The following is a 20,055-nucleotide window of genomic DNA, read 5'->3' on the forward strand; positions in this document are numbered from 1 at the left end:
GCAAAAGTAAAAGTAAACTATTGGGACTTCATCAAAATTAAAAACTTAACAGTGAAGGACCCAACAAAATGAAAAGGCAGCCTATGAAATGGGAGAAGATATTTGCAAATGACATATCTGATAGAGGGTAGTATCCAAAATATATAAAGAACTTGTGAAATTCAACACCCAAAAAAACAAATAACCCAATTTAAAAAATGGGCAGAAGACATCAGCAAGGTATTTCCCCAGAGAAGACATACAGATGGCCAATAAGCACATGAAATGATGCTCATCACCACTTATCATCAGGGAAATGCAAACTGATATCTCCTTTGGTTTTGACTTGCATCTATCAGAATGGCTACAATCAACAACATAAAAAACAGGTGTTGGCAAGGATTTGGAGAAAAAAGAACCCTCTTAAACTGCTGGTGGAAATGCAGACTGGTGCAACCACTTTGGAAAACAGTATGGAAGTTCCTCAGAAATTTAAAAATAGGGCTACTCTATAATCCAGCAATTGCACTAATGGGTATTAACCCAAAGAGTATAAAAACACCAATTCAAAGAGATATATGCACCCCTATGGTCATAGCAGCATTATTTACAATAGCCAAGATATGTAAGCAGCCCAAGTATCCACTGGTTAATGAATGAATAAAGCAGAAGTGATTTGTGTATGAGTATAATGTTATTTAGCTCTAAAAAAGAATGAAATCTTGCCATTTGTAATGACATGGATGGAGCCAGAGAGTATAGTGCCAAAGTCAGTCAAGTCAGTCAGTCAGAGAAAGACAAATACCATATGATTTCACTCATATGTGGAATTTAAGAAATAAAACTAATGAACAAAGGGGGGAAATAGAGAGAAAAACGAAAAAACAGACTCTTAACTATAGAGAACTGATCGGTACCAGAGGGGAGGTGGCTGAGGGATAGGTGAAATTGGTGATGGAGAGTAACAAGTGCACTTGTTGTGATGAGTACAGGTGATGTATGAAATTGTTCAGTCACTATATTGCACACCTGAAACTAACATAACCCTGTAGGTTAACTAACTGGAATTAAAATAAAAACTTAAAAAAAATTATCTAATTTGAATAAACAGATTGAAAAAAAGTGACAAGACAGACCTTCAAGGACCTGTGTAGTCTGACTATAACAAAATACTCAACATTCATGTCAACGTTCCAGAAAGAGCAGAGAAAGAGGACAAGGCTGAAAAAACACTTGGAAGAAATAATGGATTAAAAGTGAGACAGAAATGACATCTTAACTACAAAGAAAAAACAATTTGAATAACAAACAGATTCATCCTGAGAAACCATGGAAGCCAGAAGTAAGTGAAACAACAGTTCTAAATGAAGGAAAGGCCTGTCAACACACAAAAAAACTATACTTAGTGAAATATCCTTCACAAATAAAGAGGAAATTAAGGCATTTCCAGATAAAGGAAAACTAAAAATATTTCTTACCAGTAGACTTATCCTTAAAAAATGGCTAAAAGAAGTTCTCAAAACAGAAAGGAAATAGTGGAGGAAGAAAATTTGCAACATCTGAAAGGAAGAAGGAATGATGGAATGATGGAAAGAGTAGTATGTTATACAGAACATTTCCTTTCCCTTCTTGGATTTCCTAATTTATGTTTGAGTTGAAGCAAAAAGTTATAATACTGCTAGATATAGTTTTTAACATATGTAGGATAAATATTTAAGCCAATTATTACAAATGGTAAAGGTCATAAAGAGAGATAAGGTTTCATACTTTTCTCAAACTGGTAAAATGAGTAAAGTGTTGACACCAGTAGTTAGCGACAAGTTACATATATACTATGTACCACCTAAATTAGTAAAAAAAAAAATTATACAAAAATATAATGATTCAATAATTCAAGATAGAATACTAAAATATGTTCAAGTAACCCATAGGTAGGCAAGAAAAAGAAAAGAACAGTGAAAAAAACAGAACAGAAAACAAAATGGCAGACTTAAAGTCTAACACTACTACAGTAATTACATTAAATGTAAATGTCTTAAATACACCAATTAAAAGATTAAGATTGGCAATGTGCATTAAAAATTTATAATCTATAATTATATTTTATTTAAAAATATATAATCCCACCTATATGCGGTCTATAATAAACTCACTTCAAACATAACAGTACAGGGCATGTTGAAAGGGAAAAAGATGGAATAAATTATACCATGTAAACATTAATCAAAAGAAAGCAGGTCAGCTATATTAACATCAGGTAACCAGACACCAGAGAAAAGAAAATTGCCAGAGAAAGATATTTCATAATGATAAAAGGATCGATCCATCAAGAAGACATAGCAATCCTGAATGGGTATCTACCATACAACAGACCTTTAAAATACATGAAGGAAAAACTGATAGAACTGAGAGAAAGAACAGACAAATCCAGAATTATAGTTGGAGACTTCACTCCTTTCTCAACAACTGATAGAGCAATTAGGCTGAAATTCAACAACAGTATAAAAGCACTAAATAACTTGAACCAACAGAAGATAATCAACATTTATAGAGTAGTCTGCTCGACAAGAGAATACACACATTCTTTAAAATACCTATGAAACCTATCTCCATATAGACCATAGCCTTACTTGTAAAACAAACTTTACCATATTAACAGAAAAAATAACAAAACTTCACAATCATATTAGTACAGAAAAGCATTTGACAAAATTTAATACCTATTTATGATAAAAAAAACTCTCATAATAGGAATAGACATGAAAGTCTTCATGTTGATAAAGAGCAGGAAACACATATAACACATATGCTTTTTTATTTTATTTTTTTAATTTATGATAGTCACAGAGAGAGAGAGAGAGAGAGAGAGAGGCAGAGACATAGGCAGAGGGAGAAGCAGGCTCCATGCACCGGGAACCTGACGTGGGATTCGATGCCGGGTCTCCAGGATGGCGCCCTGGGCCAAAGGCAGAGCTAAACCGCTGCGCCACCCAGGGATCCCCACATATGCTTTTAAAGCTGGATCAAACCTTAAATAAGAAAACTGTAATTTCAAAAAGTGGACTGACCTCCTGATAATTCGTAATGGACCTGAGACCTATTACTAAGCCTGTAACAGTTTCAGACTTGGGAATACCAGACCACTGGCCACCTGTATGGCTACCAAATGGCAAATTCAATTAAAATGTTCACCCCCTGATGTAATATTTACTTACATTAGCCTTTCAGGAGAGGCAGTCTTTTACTTATTTATAGGAGACTAAGAGCTACTGTTATTTAAGGCCAAACAACACTTTTTGTGAACCCAGAACTGCACAGCATTTTGTGTATCACAACCTATAGAAACTTTTCCACACTATGAATATGCTAAAAGTACTAATACACTAAAGGACATTATCCTAATGTCCCAGATCCATGTGTCTAGGTAAGCCTACATGAGAGTGGACACAAATGGCAATAATATATATATATATATATATATATATATATATATATATATATATATATCAAGCCTTTTCTGCGTGCTATGCACTGTTGAAGGCATGTCACCTTTAGTGACAGACTAATTTGTCACAACTCCATAAGGTAGATTTTCTTGCCGTTGTTTAGGTGAAGAAACAGGCATAGGAGATAAGCCACTTGGTGCAGTTAGAGTTAGAAAGTTGTAAAGCTAGCGTATTTGAACCCAGTCAGGCTAGCTTCAGAGTCTATGGTCTTAATCATTACTCTGTAAATGATTAAACAGTAAACATTTGAATTGCTAAACATCCAGAGATGTTACATAGTTTTCCTTGAAACTGCCTTGGCATCCATGATTTCTGAGCAATAGGGAAGGCTTTTTAGTTCAGACTGAGTTTGGAAGTCATTTTTTCTTTATAAAAATCAGACAACTGTCAAATTCCTTTACAGTTCTATCTCATCTGATGTGAGTCACACATGCTTGACCAAGAGGTAAACAGCCAGAGGGTGCTAAAACCACAAGCACTGAAAGTTGTAGAAACACAAGGAACAAGCTTCAGTACTGTGTAATATTCCTTGCCTCCTTCTCCCCTTTGCCTCTGTCTGGTTTCAGAAAATTTTGCTTTTCCTCTGCAAATAATCCACCACCCCCTTGACATGTTTGATTGCTTGAACTTGGCTGAGTTTCCTACTCTTTAGTGTTGTCGTCAGTAGAATTAGAAAAAAGGGTAACTTACTTAGGCTAAATACAGAAGCTGGAGAGAGGGAATGAACTAGAGAGGTTCAGAGGAAATAGGCAGGGGCTCAAGTTTAGGTTGAGCATATGAGGGAATCCTGAATAGTGAGAAGGAGGGAGAGAGAGCAGAGTAGAAAGAGACATTGGAGAAGTGTTTCTGTCAATTTAAAATGGAGTATCTTTCAATAGTATTCAGTATATCCAAGAAAAGATCACAGTCTGTTAAAACTTACCTTGCTTCCTGGATGGGATGTCTATGAATGCAACTCTGAGCAGAAATCTGCTTACAAGGTCCCTTGTTTTATTAGGGTCTCATATGCTTTGATTGAGAAGGACCACTCCCAGGGGCAGACAGGTCGTTAAAGGAATTGTACAGAATATTCTAAAGGAATAAACTTTTAAAAATAATTGAGATGATAGAGAATAAAGACCTTGCATTTAAAATTCTGACTTCATATAACGATAAACTAAAAAAAATGGAGACTTCTAAAATTAGAAAGAACCAGAAGAACTCAAAAACAAGAAAGACATTCAATCAGAAAAGAGTAAAATACTTTAACTGTGTTATGAGTTAACTAGCTCCTAGGAGGAACTGGCATATCAAAATATCAGAGTGTATTATTCATGGTTCATCCTTATGTGGTTGAGTTAATTAAAATAATGCATATAATTTTCATTTTGTAATGTAGGTTTAGTACTTCTGTTAACTTTCCATTTGTTTATAGACTGTCTTGATCTAAATAACCCCTTTTGTTATTCCCACAGTTAGTCTCCCTGGGCAATGTAAATCCCCACTAAAAATTACAATAAAAATTCTGTCATTCAAAATAGGAAAATCAGGTGAGCAGCGCCCCCTGCAGATTGATTTCTTGATTCAGCATATACTTGTCTGATTATACTACCTGTTACAATCATTTAACAAAGAAACTGTGAGATTTTAATTTTATAATAGAGATAGACAATATGAAAAATGTGTAAACTGTGATTCTGCAGATTTCTTTATCTGTGTAATCTTGGTTTCCTATTTCTCTAGCTCATCTTTTCCAAATAAGAGAAAAATTAAAATCAGACTGAGAATATATATCCACTCTTGGTTGGAGAGAGAATATTCTATCTAGAAATAGATTTATGACTTCAAGAATCCAAAGACTAGTTTGTTAAAATAAACTTTAAAAGCTTTTAAAATCCATGAAATTGAGAGCTTTATTAGTCCCCTTTTAATTTCATTTAGTTAGGAGAGTTTTCAAAATTAAGAACTTTGGTTCAGTTACTCTCATTCTGTGTTTTACTGGAAATGTCTTCTAGTGTTCTAAATATCATATTTTCACTGTTATCATTTAACCCTACAGGCAATTGAATTACTTATTTTCTTTTAAATTTCCCTAGGGTTAACAGATCTGACTCTGGGTTCAGATTTTTGTGATGTGGTTTTGTAATTCTGGAGTATTTGGTCATTTTAGAAAGAAAAGAGTCCTTTCATGACTCAGCCCTAGGCATGAGAAAAGATAATTTTTCCCTTGACTCCAGTGTTATCTGAGACTCCACAACCAACCAATTAACACTGTAGCTCAAGGACAAAGAGTAAGGATCTGACTTTAAGAGAATAATGGTAATTTTGCCTTCAGAGATTGTCTGAATATACCATTAAATGCTCCCTGTGAAAGATGCCACTTGGGTCCAACACAGGTGTAGTGGACATGCTAATTTTGTTTGGCCATCATCCATTTCCCCTTCCTCCATTCATTACACCTTTATTTGAGTGATGGAGTCCATCCCTCTCTATTATGTGGCCTGGATCATATGCTTACTCTAAGGTTCCAGAAGAGTATACAGCTCCAGCCTGGCCAGTCAGAGCACCTTGTCGTATCAATGGGAGGAATTGGGTGAGGGGTGTGTTTGTGACCTCAGCTGTGTCAAGCTGCTCACTGGGATTTTTGCTGGGATTTTTGGGAAAGGTGCAAGGCTTCTGCTAGGTTGCTAAATTGACGGAATGGAACCATTTTAAAAAACGGAACCATTTTTTAAAAACATGGAACTCTGGCCCTTCTGGAACCATTTAAAAAAAAAATTTAAAAGCACTAACCTTGCCTGAGAAAAAGCCAATCCAGAAACAAACCAAGGAGACGAAGCAAATAAATTCCTGGTTATTGAGTACTTGCTTCGTCAATTTAGCAACCTAGCAGAAGCCTTGCACCTTTCCCAAAAATCCCAGCAAAAATCCCAGTGAGCAGCTTGACACAGCTGAGGTCACAAACACACCCCTCACCCAATTCCTCCCATTGATACGACAAGGTGCTCTGACTGGCCAGGCTGGAGCTGTATACTCTTCTGGAACCTTAGAGTAAGTATATGATCCAGGCCACATAATAGAGAGGGATGGACTCCATCACTCAAATAAAGGTGTAATGAATGGAGGAAGGGGAAATGGATGATGGCCAAACAAAATTAGCATGTCCACTACACCTGTGTTGGACCCAAGTGGCATCTTTCACAGGGAGCATTTAATGGTATATTCAGACAATCTCTGAAGGCAAAATTATCATTATTCTGTGCTAATAATATTATATATAATATGCACATAATTTACATTATGTATAATATAATTATTATTTTAAGCCAATTTAAGTTGAGTTACATTGGCAATGGAGAGAGTTCTGACTGTGTGATTAACACAGATTTTTTATTTTATTTTATTTATTTATTCATGAGGGACACAGAGACAGAGAGAGGGGCAGACACACAAGCAGAGGGAGAAGCAGGCTCCATGCAGGGAGCCCGACGCGGGATTCGACCCCAGGTACCCAGGATCACACCCTAGGCCGAAGGCGGCACCAAACCGCTGAGCCACTGGGGCTGCCCACAGTTAGTTTTCTGTGAACTGGTACTATTGGCCATGACAAGGAATGAAATATTATAAGAAGGTCTTGTGGTCCTAGAGGAGAGGGACTAGGAAAATCAGTTATAGGATAGAACTTCAAAATAGCTATTAAAGTTGTACAGGCTGCCAGACAGAGAAAAGTTGGTTTTATCCATTGACCCATATTATTGCGTATAAAACAAGACATTGTTTTTTTTTTTTTTAAAGTGTGAATTTGTACACATTGTTCAAAATGAGTAAAAGCTCTACGTATTAGGGTGAATAACAGTCCCCCAGAGATATCTACTTCCTAATACCCAGAATCTGTGAATGTTATATATGGCAAAAAGAACATTATTGAGCTAATTAAAGATCTCGAGATGGGATGATTATACTGGATGGGCTCTGGGTGGCTCTAAATATAATCACAAAGGTATATAATTATGAGAGATGCAAGAAGGTCAAAAGAGGAAAAAGATGATGTGAAGACAGAAGCAGAGTTTGGAGTGATATGGCTATGAACCAAGAATGCCAAGGCAACCTCTGGAGGCTGGAAGAGGCAAAGAACAAATTCTCCCCTGGACCTGCCAGAAGGAAACAGCCCTGTGAATGTGAGATGGATTTTAGACTTCTGATCTCTCAAACTGTAATAGGATAAATTTGTGTTGTTTGTGCCACTAAATCTGTATTAATTTGTTATAGCAGCAATGGGAAACTAATACCTATGTTAAGTGGATCTTTTTGAAATGGATCACCTCATATTAAAACATTTTTTTGACTCGAACCATGAGCAGCGTTAAGAGAGAAAAAGATCTCCAAATATACCTGGGCCTTATTCTATGAGCTAATTAAAAGAACACTGCTAATTAGGGGTAAGGGTGGAGACTTCCCAATAAATTGGATTACTTAAGAGGATCATCAGGTTCAGATAATATCATGGTGTTCATGACTGGAACACCTAATTACCCAAGAGAAAGCACACTTAAGAGGCCTTCAAAAGAAGGCGGGATGATTCTCTAATCGACTTGAAATAGAGAAAAGAAGTTAAACTTCTCCTCAAGAGATAGTGTTGGTCAGGAAAGCATTTCCTGTCAGTTGAAATATCTTTTTATAGCTGGGAAAAACTTGGAAAATCAACTTGTGAGCCATGGAAAAAAGGTTCCTTTGTTTATTTATTTTGACTTTTTAAAAGGTTCTTGGACTTGAGCAGATGTTGGACTCTGGGGAAAACAGACCTAAGGACAATTAAAGATGTACCAAGCTGACTCTGCAGGAAGTTAGCACTGCCTACGCCTACTGCAGTGCTTGAGAGTAGCTCTGAGATAGAGCTTCAGGCCTGTGTTCCCAAAGGCAGGCCGTGTTTGTTTCATCTTTGTGCAGCAGGCGATTGCACCTGAAACCTTTCCAAAAAGAGGGCAAAATATGCTTTCACCTCAACTTAAATTAGATACCATGTCCCATCTTGGTTAAGTGCCATTTTGTTCAAAGGACTGTAACCTGAATATATACAGCTAAAGACTCTTAGGACGCCCACCTGTAGAATTTAGGCCTTTAAGCAAACTTTATACAGGTTTCTCTTTACTTTAAACTCTCCTAGAGATTAAAAAAAAAAAAAAAAAAAAAAAAAAAGGACTGACCGAGTTAGCCTAAGCATAATAACTCTTGGTCAGATTTAGGGACATCCTTTTCTCCCTAAACTCCCACTCCCAACTTATAGACCAGCAGTGGCAGATACTCAACCAACTTCTTCTCAACAAGAAGTCTAAGGGAACCAACTTTGTGCATGGATTAAATTTCGGAAGGGAGGGGTTTTGATTTTAGGTATTCAAGTTTCTGGTGTCACTGAAGGATTTTTTTTTTCTTTCTGACTTAGAGTCTTAAGGGTTGGTGAATAGTGGTAGGTATAGGAATGAGAAAAGTTTCTGTTTGCGCGTGGGGTTGGAGCAAGGTGGGCAAGAGAGGACATTACACTAGAAGATGAACTTAGATTTAAAACTAGCAGCTGCAAGGAATGGACCAGTAGACCGAGGATCCTGGTTGGCAAATAGAGATTTCTCCATAAAAATAGTTAATATTTCCTGAGTATTTACTTTATACAGTCTTTAATGTTTTATATACGTTAACCTACACAGCAACCCTATGATGCGAGTGCTAGTGTTATTTACATTTAACCACCGGTAAATCGGAGGCACAGGGAGTCCAAAGCACCCAGCCAGTAAATAGGGGAACCAGGATTGCACTCAGGCTTGTCTAGATCTAGACCCACAAACAGAAAAATGGGAGAGGAATAAAAGAGGCCACTCCAAACTAGATAAAGATGCCTCCAAGGAAACAAGAGTCTGCATGCTGAGACATTTTCATTCCTCTGGGCATGTGCTTCCTTGAATGGAAGGCGGAGGCAGGCCAGGGTGACTCAGCCCCTGCCTGGGCAGCCCACTCTCTGGCTGTGGTCCCTCCTGCCAGTGCCGCTGGGTGTGGATGTGCTGGGGAGGGAATTCTGAGTTGGGAGATGGTGGAGATGAGACACACGCTGGAGGCTATAAAGCTCAGGACAGGACTCTAACACCCCTTTCCGCCTGAATGGGGTTGTTTGACTTCCTGGGGGAATGTGCTTCTGTTTGCAGTCAAACCAATTTGAATTAATTTAGCAAGTGTCAATTGCTTCCCTCTGAACTGTGTCAAATGCTCTTCTAAAATTAGACTAACTAGTGAAATCCTCTTGCAGTTTTTTTTTTTTTTTTTTTTTTTTTTTACAAGACTGAGATAATGTTTCACACAAAGATGCAACTGGATGAAGCAGCCCTTTTTAATCACAGAGAAACTTCCCCTGAGGATTCTGATGCCTCTCCCACAGCCTGGGGATCTGCCGGTGGGGGGTGTGCCCCGGGGGAGGTGTTTGTTGTCGTTGTTTTGTTTTTACTAAGGGCGGCTGACCTACCTACCTACCTACCAGTCAGTCACCTTCTCAACCTCGTATCACTGGGGCCGGACAATAGTTTCACCATTTTAAGAACAGCTGCTGGCTACTTCCATACTCCCCAACTTTTGAGAAATAGTTCGGAGTAAAACAAAGCCTTTGCAGAAGTCACCATTCTTGTTATTACCTGTGGATGTGGATTAGCAACGCAGGGAAGCTATCATTTAAGAGATAGCTTAGCACCTGGCCCCCTGCTGGCTGAGGGCCCTGATCCAGTCCTGCTCCTTTGAAAGAACATGGGTGGGAAAGCAGATGCTGAGGAATGAAGTCATTTCTACACATGATTCTGTGGGGGTAAGCATGGGACACCTCAATGGGAGACAAGGGCCTGGTGTGTCAGCATGAGAAAAGGCCATTCAGTCTAGAATGGTCTGCAGGGAGCTGCGCACCTCACAGAGGAAGGCAGAGTGCTTGAGGAGAGTTCACCTCCCTGTGAATGGGGCTGCTGTGGGCCAAGGGCCTTCAGTCCACGGCGAGCCCATCTTTTTAAGGTCTCTGAAAACAAAGCAGGGATAGTATCCATCCTCTCTGACTTCCCTCTTCCTTTTCTACTCCGCCCTCTCTTCTTCCTGCCCTACCCTCTTCTCTTTTCCTGCCTTCTCCACCCTCCTTTTGTCTGCTCCATTGATTTAGTTTCCTTTCTACTGTGCTGTCAGTTTCCTTTAGTTAAGAGCCATTGATCCCACTATTCTGTAGTGTTTTTCTCAAGAAAAATGCGGTTTTGTAACAAATCCTGCTCAGTTCCCTGCCTCCTCCCATGTTATCTCCCATTTTTACTCTTCATAGCTCACAACAAGGCTAGGTCAGGAATGTGGAGGGGGGTGCTCTGATCTCTTCAAGTCTGAACCCTGTCCACAGCAGGAGGAAAGGGAGAGCCACAGTGATCCAAGGACTCTGATAATCCACTACCCCTCACCCTTCACCCTCCTGTGCCTTAACTATCAATTGCCTAAAAGACCATCCCCCTGAAAGAGATTATAATGAGAACTGATTATCCACATCCCCACAGGAGACCACGAGGACAAATCTCTCTAGCACTTATGTCCCTGCTTGCCTCACTCACCTCCAGAAGTCCAAGTCTTCAAGGTCATCCTTTATATTCTGACTCATTCCCACAATCGTTCAGGACATTTTCTCACGGACTCATGCTCCTATCCCTTCCTGACCCCTAGCCATTCCCCTAGCCCTCTGGACCTCAGAGTCTGTCATCATAAGATTTCCTGTCTTCAATCTCATCTGTGAACATATCTCTTTCACCTTCTTGCTCTAACTTTGAGCTGATATATAGTAGCTATTAACCACATGTGGCCACTAAGTACTGAACGTGGTTAATCCAAACTGAAATGTGTTGTCAGTACGAAATACATACTACATTTGAAGACTTTTGTGAAGAAAAAAAAAAAAAGAAGTTAAAATATCTTGAAGGCTATTTACGTGAGAATAGGATTTTGTGCTGATAGTTCCTTTGGCACTTCAAGGATATATCACTTCCTTCTGGCTTCCATGGTTTTTCATGATAATATTTGGATTATTATTGGGTTAAATAAAATAGGTCATTAAAATTATGTATACCCAATTCTTTTTACTTTTTGTTTGAGAGAGAGAAAAAGAGAGCATGAGGAGGGGGCAGAGGGAGAGGAAGAGAGAAAAACTCCAGCAGGCACCTCACTGAACAGAGCTCAACTTGGGGCTTGATCTCATGACCCTGAGATCATGATCTGAGCCAAAAATCAAGAGTCAGGCGCTTAACTGACTGAATCACGCGTGTGCCCCAATTTCTTTTTACTTTTAAAAAATGATGCCTAGTAGAAAATTTAGATGACCTACGTAGCTTACATTGTATTGTTCTAGGACAGTACTGCTCAGACCTGGTTGTTCCCTGAAGACCCAGCTTCTTTGGAGAGGTCTCAAATGGTGGTGGTCCTTTTCTGATGCTCGGACTAGCCAAAAAGGTGGGGCAGGTAGCTCCTGGCTCTTCACTGCTCTTTCTAAACCATTGTTCATCCTATTTCCTAATACATTCTAGGTCTTTCGAAGCATGTGATACTGGATTAGATTTGTATCCACCACTTCTCATTGCAATTATCTACCATTCTCTTTGGTTACCATTTTCCCCTTATTGAAGATCTTACCAACTGGTTCATTGTCATTCTCCCCAGCAGGACTTTGGTCATCATTCTGATAACTGGTATCCTCATAGATAATTCATTCACATCTTGACCTCTCTGTTCCTTGATGTCCTCGCTTATAATGATTTGCCCGCCATCCCACCTCAGCCCCCACTTTAATAATATCCTTGTCATTGCCCGCAATTTCACAATCTCCAAAATCTTTAATTCCAAACATACCATTCTTTCAATTCTCTTATGTTTATAGCATATATCCTTTAGGCTCCGCATTTCAATAATTCTTTGACTCTGCTTCCAATTAATGGAGTCTACTACCTTTTACTTATCCAGCTTAGAATCTATGGTTCATCATTGTAATTATTCCCTGGAATACAGCTTTAAGTTCCTTACATCTCTACACCGCTCTTACTTTCTGGCAAATTTCTCAACCTGTTTTAATCCAGCTGTCTGCCCCTAATGTCTACAGCCAAGACAACTGAACTAGTCTTACTAAATTTGTGATGCCAAACCTCAAGTGGTCCCTAGTACTGCCTGTCAGTCTTGTACATATGCCTTGTCATTGTACTCTCTCACTTTCCTAAGACTCCTTCACTGAAATATTTCAGCTGAGATCTTGCTTTCTGTTGTGAGAACACAGAAGCAATCAGAAGAAAATCTCTGCTTCCCATCATCAAATCAATCCACCATCTATGAAACTATATATTTATTCTCTGTTTTCCTTTCATATATGATGGGAGACTTTCTCCTGCTCTTATCTAAAGCAAATTTCCTTACTGTGACACCATATCCCATCCTCCCACCTATGGAGGACTAAATTGCTGCAACTCACTTTCCTCTTTTTTCTCCTCTCTACTGGATCATTGTCCTCAGCATCCATCTCTTTTGAATCACTTCTAGCAGACATTCAAGCCTACCAGTCCACAGCTGTTGTCAATGTCAGCCACAATGTCACGGAACCTCTTCTAATGTTCACTCACAGTCATCTTGCTTGAACGTTTAGCAGCATTTGATCTGGTTGCTTGTTCCCTCCTGTAACATGTTCACTTGGCTTCTAGCACTGCTTTTCTTTTCCCTCCCTGGTGGCTCCTTCTCCATCTCAACTGTTGATCCTGCCTTCTCCTCTTTCTCATCTTTAGTTGGAGTATCCACAGTCCTTAGACTCTTGTTTTCTTTTTCACACTTACTTCCTTGCAGACAATTCCATACAGTTCTATGGTTTAAAAGACATATATATGCTGAAAACTTCCAAATTTACCTTCCTAGCCTGAGAATCTCTCTGAATCTCTAAATTCAGAAATCCAACTCCCATTCTGTACCACTGTTGATCTCTAATGGGAATCTTGATTATTACATATCCAATACTAAACTCTTTTTCCTTCCCAAATCTCTTCCCCCCGCCCCCCCGCAGTGGTCCATATATTAGTAAACGCCATTATCATTCATCCCCAAATTGGAATGAATCCTTCTTCTCATAACTTAAATGATGGATAGTCATGATGGATAGTCATCATCACATTAGGCAGACTCTAGCTTCACAGTACATTCTCTCCATCTCCCCGTCATCATCTAGTCCAAATCGTCAATTCTTGCCTGCAAAAATGTCCTTGTTTTTGTTCTTATTTCCCCTCTAACATTCCCTGCACACCTGCCAGATTGATCCTACTGAAATACAACTAGGTCATGTAATGATCTACTTAGAAACCTATAATGACTTATTAGCTAGGTTATTGTGATGGTTAATTTTATATGTCAGCTTGATTGGGTCATGGGATGCCCAGATACTTGGTCAAACAGCATTCCACAGAGCATTGCCGCTGATCCAGATACTTGTTTCATAGCAAATAAAGTATGGAAATAGATCTAGGATCATAGCATTCACTAACATCATGTTCCCCACTATCCTGAAACAGCTGGTTTGACAGAAAAGTGTAATAACCTTTTGAAGACTTTGTTACAGTGACAGCTAGGTGTCACTGCCTTATAAGGGTAGGGCAAGGTTCTCCAGAAGAATGTATGTGCTCTGAATCAGCATCCAATATACGGTGTTGCTTCTTCCATAGCTAGGATTCATGGGTCCAGGAATCAAAGCATGAAAAATGAGAGTGGCATCCCTCACTATTACTCCTAGTGACCCACTAGCAAAATTTTTGCTTCTTGCTCTCATGACCTCATGTTCTACTGGCCAAGGGGTCTTAGTTCCAAAGGCCAAGAAACATAACAATAATTCCATTGAATTGGAAACAAAGACTACAGCCTGGCCACTTAGGATTCCTCATGCCTATGAACCAAAAAGCAAAAAAAGAGAGTTACTGCATTGGTTGGGGTGATTGATTCTTACAACCAAAGGGAAATTAGATTACCACTCCACAACAGAGTATGCAGGGAGGAGTATATTTAGAAAACAGGAGATTCCTTAGGGTATCTCTTACTATCCTCATGCCCAGTGATTAAGGTCAATAGAAAACTACAAAAAGCCAACCCAAGCAGAGCTACTAATGGTCTCAACTCTTCAGGAATGTAGGTCTGAGTTACCCCACGGTTACCCCATGGTAAAGAACCATGATCAGCTGAGGTACTTGGAGGCAAAGAGAATACGGAATGGGTAGTAACAGAAAGCAGTTATACATACCAGCTACAACCATGTGACCAGTTATAGAAATGAGGACTATAATTTTCATGAATATTTTCTCCTTATTGTAAAAAATGTGTATGTGCAGATATAGATATATACACTAAGCAAAAATTTCTTTCCTTATTCCCTTATCATGTAACATAGGAAGTATTAACTTTGTATTATAATATTTAAGTACTATTAACTTTACATGGTAATTAAATTATGGAAGATCACGGAGAAAAGTAAACATTATTCAAATACTACCTCCCCCTTCCTCTTCCTATAAATGCTATGTATTTTCCTAAACATACATACCTATAATAAAGTTGTTTATAAATTGTGCACAGTAAGAGATTAATAAAATAGAACTATAACAACGTCCTGTATAAAATCATGAGAATATGGTTTTTCTCTCTCAAAATATCTTAATGTACTGTACTCATATTCCTGTGATGAAGTGAGATGATAAAATGCCTGTGTGAGGAGATGAACTGAAGTGAATGACATGAAGCTACTACTGATTTTGTGATAATACGTCAGAAGAAGGATCTGCTTGCAGGATAGCTGACCACGGGTAACTGAAACCTCAGAAAGCAAAACCATGGAAAATGGGAGATATATGTATATATGTATACCTATACCCATATCTTTGTCTATATTTATCTCCTATTGATTCTGCTTCTCTGGAGAACCTTGAATAATACACTTATAATAAAATGACATTCTACTCAATGGACTAAAAAGCTCTCCATGATCAGGCTACCTCATATTTCTTCAACTTCCATCTTTTTCCCCTTGCTCACTTTGCTTCCACCATACTGGCTTTCTTATTTTTTAGAACATGCTAAGGACTTTCCCACTTCAGGGCCCTTGTACTTGCTCTTCCCTCAAGCTTAGAATGCACTGCCCCTATATATTGTTATATGTTGTCTTTATTGAACAGTATCCCTCTCAAAGGCATTTCCTAACCAACGTATCCCAAATAACACCTGATAACATTTTATCTTACTGTTTGTTTTCTTCTTCTTAGCACTTATCACTCTCTTACATGACATCATTTTTTTTTTTACATTTGTTTATTTTCTACTAGCATGTAATTTCCACAGAAGAAAAATTTTGTCTTTCCATTTCTCTTCCCCAAAGTGATCCCTTTCAAGAAAGCTCTAACTATTCACTCATTCCTTATTTCTGGGCAACAGATGTTGTTCATGAAAGTTGTAGAAGGAAAAGATCAATTTTTCTTATTTCAAATAACTTTTACAGTAAATCCAATTCAAGCATTTTATAGACAGTCATTGCTTCACAGCAACACATCTTTAAAAACCTAATTAAACACCGTTAGATGTTATATCATTTCCTGGGGATTACTATCCCCACCATACTCCCTTTTAATTTACTAATCTGATTATATAAAATTTTTGAATAATTTCCCTAAATAAACCACTTTAATTGATTACCCCAAAGCAAATTCTTTATAATAATTACCAGGCTAACTGCAAAAGAAGCATGCAAAAAAGTTACCACCCCTAGAACATAACTATGCTCAAGGAAGATATGCCGTGTTTTCCTCATGATGACGTTATCATTTACTTTTAGTTTGACTCTTGGATCATCCATTTTGTATTGTGGAAGAGCCACAGACTCTTCCATTACTGACCATGTACCTGAGTCTTCGATCTGCCATTCAAATGCCATGTGATCTGGGCCAGTTACTAAACATCTTTGAGATTCAATTTTCTCATCTCTAAAAATAGATTAAGAATAACAATAACATCAGGGCACCTGGGTGACTCAGTCAGTTAAGCACTGGACTCTTGATTTCAGCTTAGGTCATGATCCCAGGGTCATGAGATCAAGCCCTACTGCAGGCTCCGCACCCAGCAAGGAGTCTGCTTACCCCTCTCCTTTTGCTCCTCCCCCCGCTTGTGGTCATGTGCGCACTCTAATAAATAAATAAGTCTTCAAAACAAAGAGAATAACAATAATAGCTACTTCACAAGGATTTTAGGATGATTGTCTGGCATTACATGTAGGAAAACTGATAAAATTTAAAGCAGTATAGCAATGTTTGCTGTTACCTTCATGTGTCTGGGTCATAGTAGGAACTCAATGTATTTTCTTAATGATGAATGAATGAAATCATATTGGTTTTGTTCCCTTTGAGGATGCAGGGGATGGCTGTGCTGACTTAAGGTAGGATTAACCAAGGATAGATACTGGGCTAGTTTACTGAAGGACTTCTATCCTTTATCTATTTTCACTACTGTTCAGTCTCACAGTGCCATTTTAAATTATCCCAAGCTAAATCTGAGGTGAAGAGAGATATTTTGCAAAAGACCTGTAAATTATCTAGGTAACAAAGAAACAACAAATAAGATAAACATACACACACATATATGCACACGTGTATATATTTACATACATATATGTTTGCATATTACTCAATTTTTATCTCAATTTTCACTGATTTAAAATATATACACATTATACATTAAATCTTACCCACCTTGAACCCATGGATGTTTAACAGACACAACAGCTGGAAAGCAAAAAAGAAAAAAGAACAAAAAGTTAAGCTGACTAAACTAGAGAGTTCTTAATATGTTTGTGCTGGAATTTCAATTACATTAAAGGGGCTAAAGAAATAGACTATATTGTTGCATTCAGTCTGCTCTTACTGTTAATATTGTCCCATGCTCCATTCTGTATTTCCTGCATCCTTCATTTTTACTTTATAGCTCTTTCTTTCACTTGCTGTTGTTTTTTAAGCTTACTGTTGTCTATCACTCTGACAGAAAGCATAAGCTATTTGTTGAAAATCTACACAAGTTATTTTCCCAAACATAAATCCTTCCCCCCCGAACTTCCTTAAATACAAACCTACTTACTCTCCAAAGAAGCCTCAAACAGATATTTGGTTCAAGGCATCAGTACCCCAAGTCACTAAGTTACGGTCTTTTATGACTTATTCTGAGCAGTTGTAAAACTGCTTTTAAATTTTACCTGTGGGGAGCCCGGATGGCTCAGTGGCTGAATGTCTGCCTTCCAACTGGGTCATGATCCCAGGGTTCTCAGATGGGGTCCTGCATCAGGCTCTCCACGGGGAGCTGGCTTCTCTGTCTCTGCCTCTGCCCCTCTCTCTGTGTCTCTCATGAATAAATAAATAAAATCTTTAAAAAATTTTTTTACCTGCAAGTCACAGTAGTTTCTAGGATCACTGAAAACAAAGCAACGACAAAAAGCAAGGAGCTAAAGGTAGACAACTACAGGATAGAGAGACACAAACTACCTGAAGACCGGAAGACTCTTCACAGCCTACATACAAACACGGAGAAGCTAAATAGGGTCTGTCCATGGCGTTCATCACAATTTTGTAGGCAGACATGGTGAAATATTGAAGTTACATTCTGTCTCCAGTCTTGAAACTGACCAAAATATGATGGAATCCTTTGCAAGAAGGTGGGGATTCTGAACTAACAAGTAATAGGGACTGAACTGCCTCTCCCAAAACTATATTCATGCATGAGATACACAGGTACTGAGTAAGCAAAGGTAGATGGTCTGCATGCACCGAAAACCCCTGGCTTCATTTTACTCACTTCCCTTTGCAGCTGGGTATGTGTATACTGTTTGTCAACTGGGAAAAATACAGCCTACTTCTGGATTCTAGGCTTTCACTAAGGGAGGTTCTGAAGCTTCCTTTCTTGGCAGGCATGCGGGTGCTCCAGGATAGAGAAATAGATACTTGTGTGTCAGCACTGATAGCTCGCTGGGAATATCATAAAACAGCACTGAGAATCTTGGTGAGTTTTCTCTGCCTCAAAAGTCTCTCAATTATATAAATGTTCATCTTATGGGCCATATTTAGAGTGCGCATGCTCCACAAAATATAAAACAAACGGAAGTCTTCACTGCAGAATTATGAAGAACTCACACTGAATGCTGCCAGTTTCACATTTTGTCATGCTGTCCTCCTTGGGACGCAAGTGTTATAGAGGAGGTAGCCATCTGGTCCCTGTGATCATGACAGATGAAAACTGAGTAATATGCAAACAGATATTTTATATTTCTAAACCACCAAGGAAATAACTTGGTCTTTCTGCTGCTTGATTACAAAGATCTGGGCTTAGGCTGAAGTGATGGCAAAAGTTCTGAATATATAAGATCTGATACCTTAAAACCTCCTTTATTCATCAAATCCACAAGTACTCACTGAGTGCCTGCCTTGTGCCAGGGCACTAGACTCAGGGGACAAGAAGTTTCCTGCTCTCATAAAGCTTACAAAATATTACTGCAAATCACAGATATCAAAGGGGATATTCTTGCTTCCTTACTATTATTAGTCTCTTAAACATAATGCAAATTTGGAGATCATAATTATGGGCTGCGTCTTAATTATATTTTTAAATCTTAATAACATCTAGTTGACTATCGGAACTTAGATATAAAATGCTAATCTGAAAGCATCTGCTAACCAATTCACTAATTTCTTAGAATTTCTAATGTAATAGAAGTCTATAGCTATTGATAAAAATAAATAAAAAGAATTGTAGCAAACCAGTTATAGAGTAAATAGCGATTAATATAATTCATTAATTATCCTTAATTAAACCAAAGCTTATAGAGTTTAATTTCTCTGCAGAAAATTCACTTTTGGCTCAAAATCTTTTTGAAAATGGCATAGGGTAAAAATTAATAGACAAGCATAACATGACTATATGTGCCCCTTCTGTTTCATTTCTCTGAATTTGAGTCTGATTCTCTACACTTCTAATGATTTCTGTCTCATTCTCTTCAACGAAATTTTGTAATTACTTTGCCAATTACATATTTGTATCCTATCTTCTAAGCTGTTAGTCTTCTTTCATTTATAAAATTTCCAGAACTGAATTTGTGCAGATGGTCTGGAATAAGCAGCTCAGGTGGCTCATAGAATTCAATGCTAAGGGGATTATGGGTGTCTGATGTCTGCACTGGCCAGAAAGCTTTGCAAAGGGACATAATTAGTAATCACTAGTTTGGCAGAAATTAAGAAAATGGACTCAGTTTATAATAAAACTTGTCATTTACTAAGAATTTCACAGCAGGAAGGAAAGAAAGAACTAGCCAGTAACTGGGAGAATAGCTGATAATAAAGTCCTGGGTGAAGCAACAAGATTGAAGGAAACTGGGTCCATGAATAGCCATCTAGAGGAGGGTGCCCTGCTTAGCTGGTACTGGACAAGGAAATTACCTTCAACATGCTTCAACCCCCTGTATTTTGGGGTCTTTATTAAAGCAACTTAGCTCTAGTGCCAATCAATT

At 38.3% G+C, this 20,055-nt stretch overlaps 1 long non-coding RNA gene across 1 annotated transcript in view; it reads right to left on the bottom strand.

Moving 5' to 3' along the window:
* LOC144282630 (uncharacterized) overlaps positions 1–18,193 on the bottom strand; it is a 39,882-nt gene extending 21,689 nt beyond the window's left edge. The window contains exon 1 of the long non-coding RNA XR_013351127.1: positions 17,755–18,193. This is a non-coding gene — a long non-coding RNA (uncharacterized LOC144282630). The remainder of the gene's footprint in view (positions 1–17,754) is intronic.
* Between the last annotated feature and the right edge of the window lie 1,862 nt (positions 18,194–20,055).

The sequence above is a fragment of the Canis aureus genome, chromosome 13 (genome assembly GCF_053574225.1).
Source record: "Canis aureus isolate CA01 chromosome 13, VMU_Caureus_v.1.0, whole genome shotgun sequence".
In the NCBI taxonomy this organism is placed as follows: domain Eukaryota; kingdom Metazoa; phylum Chordata; class Mammalia; order Carnivora; family Canidae; genus Canis; species Canis aureus.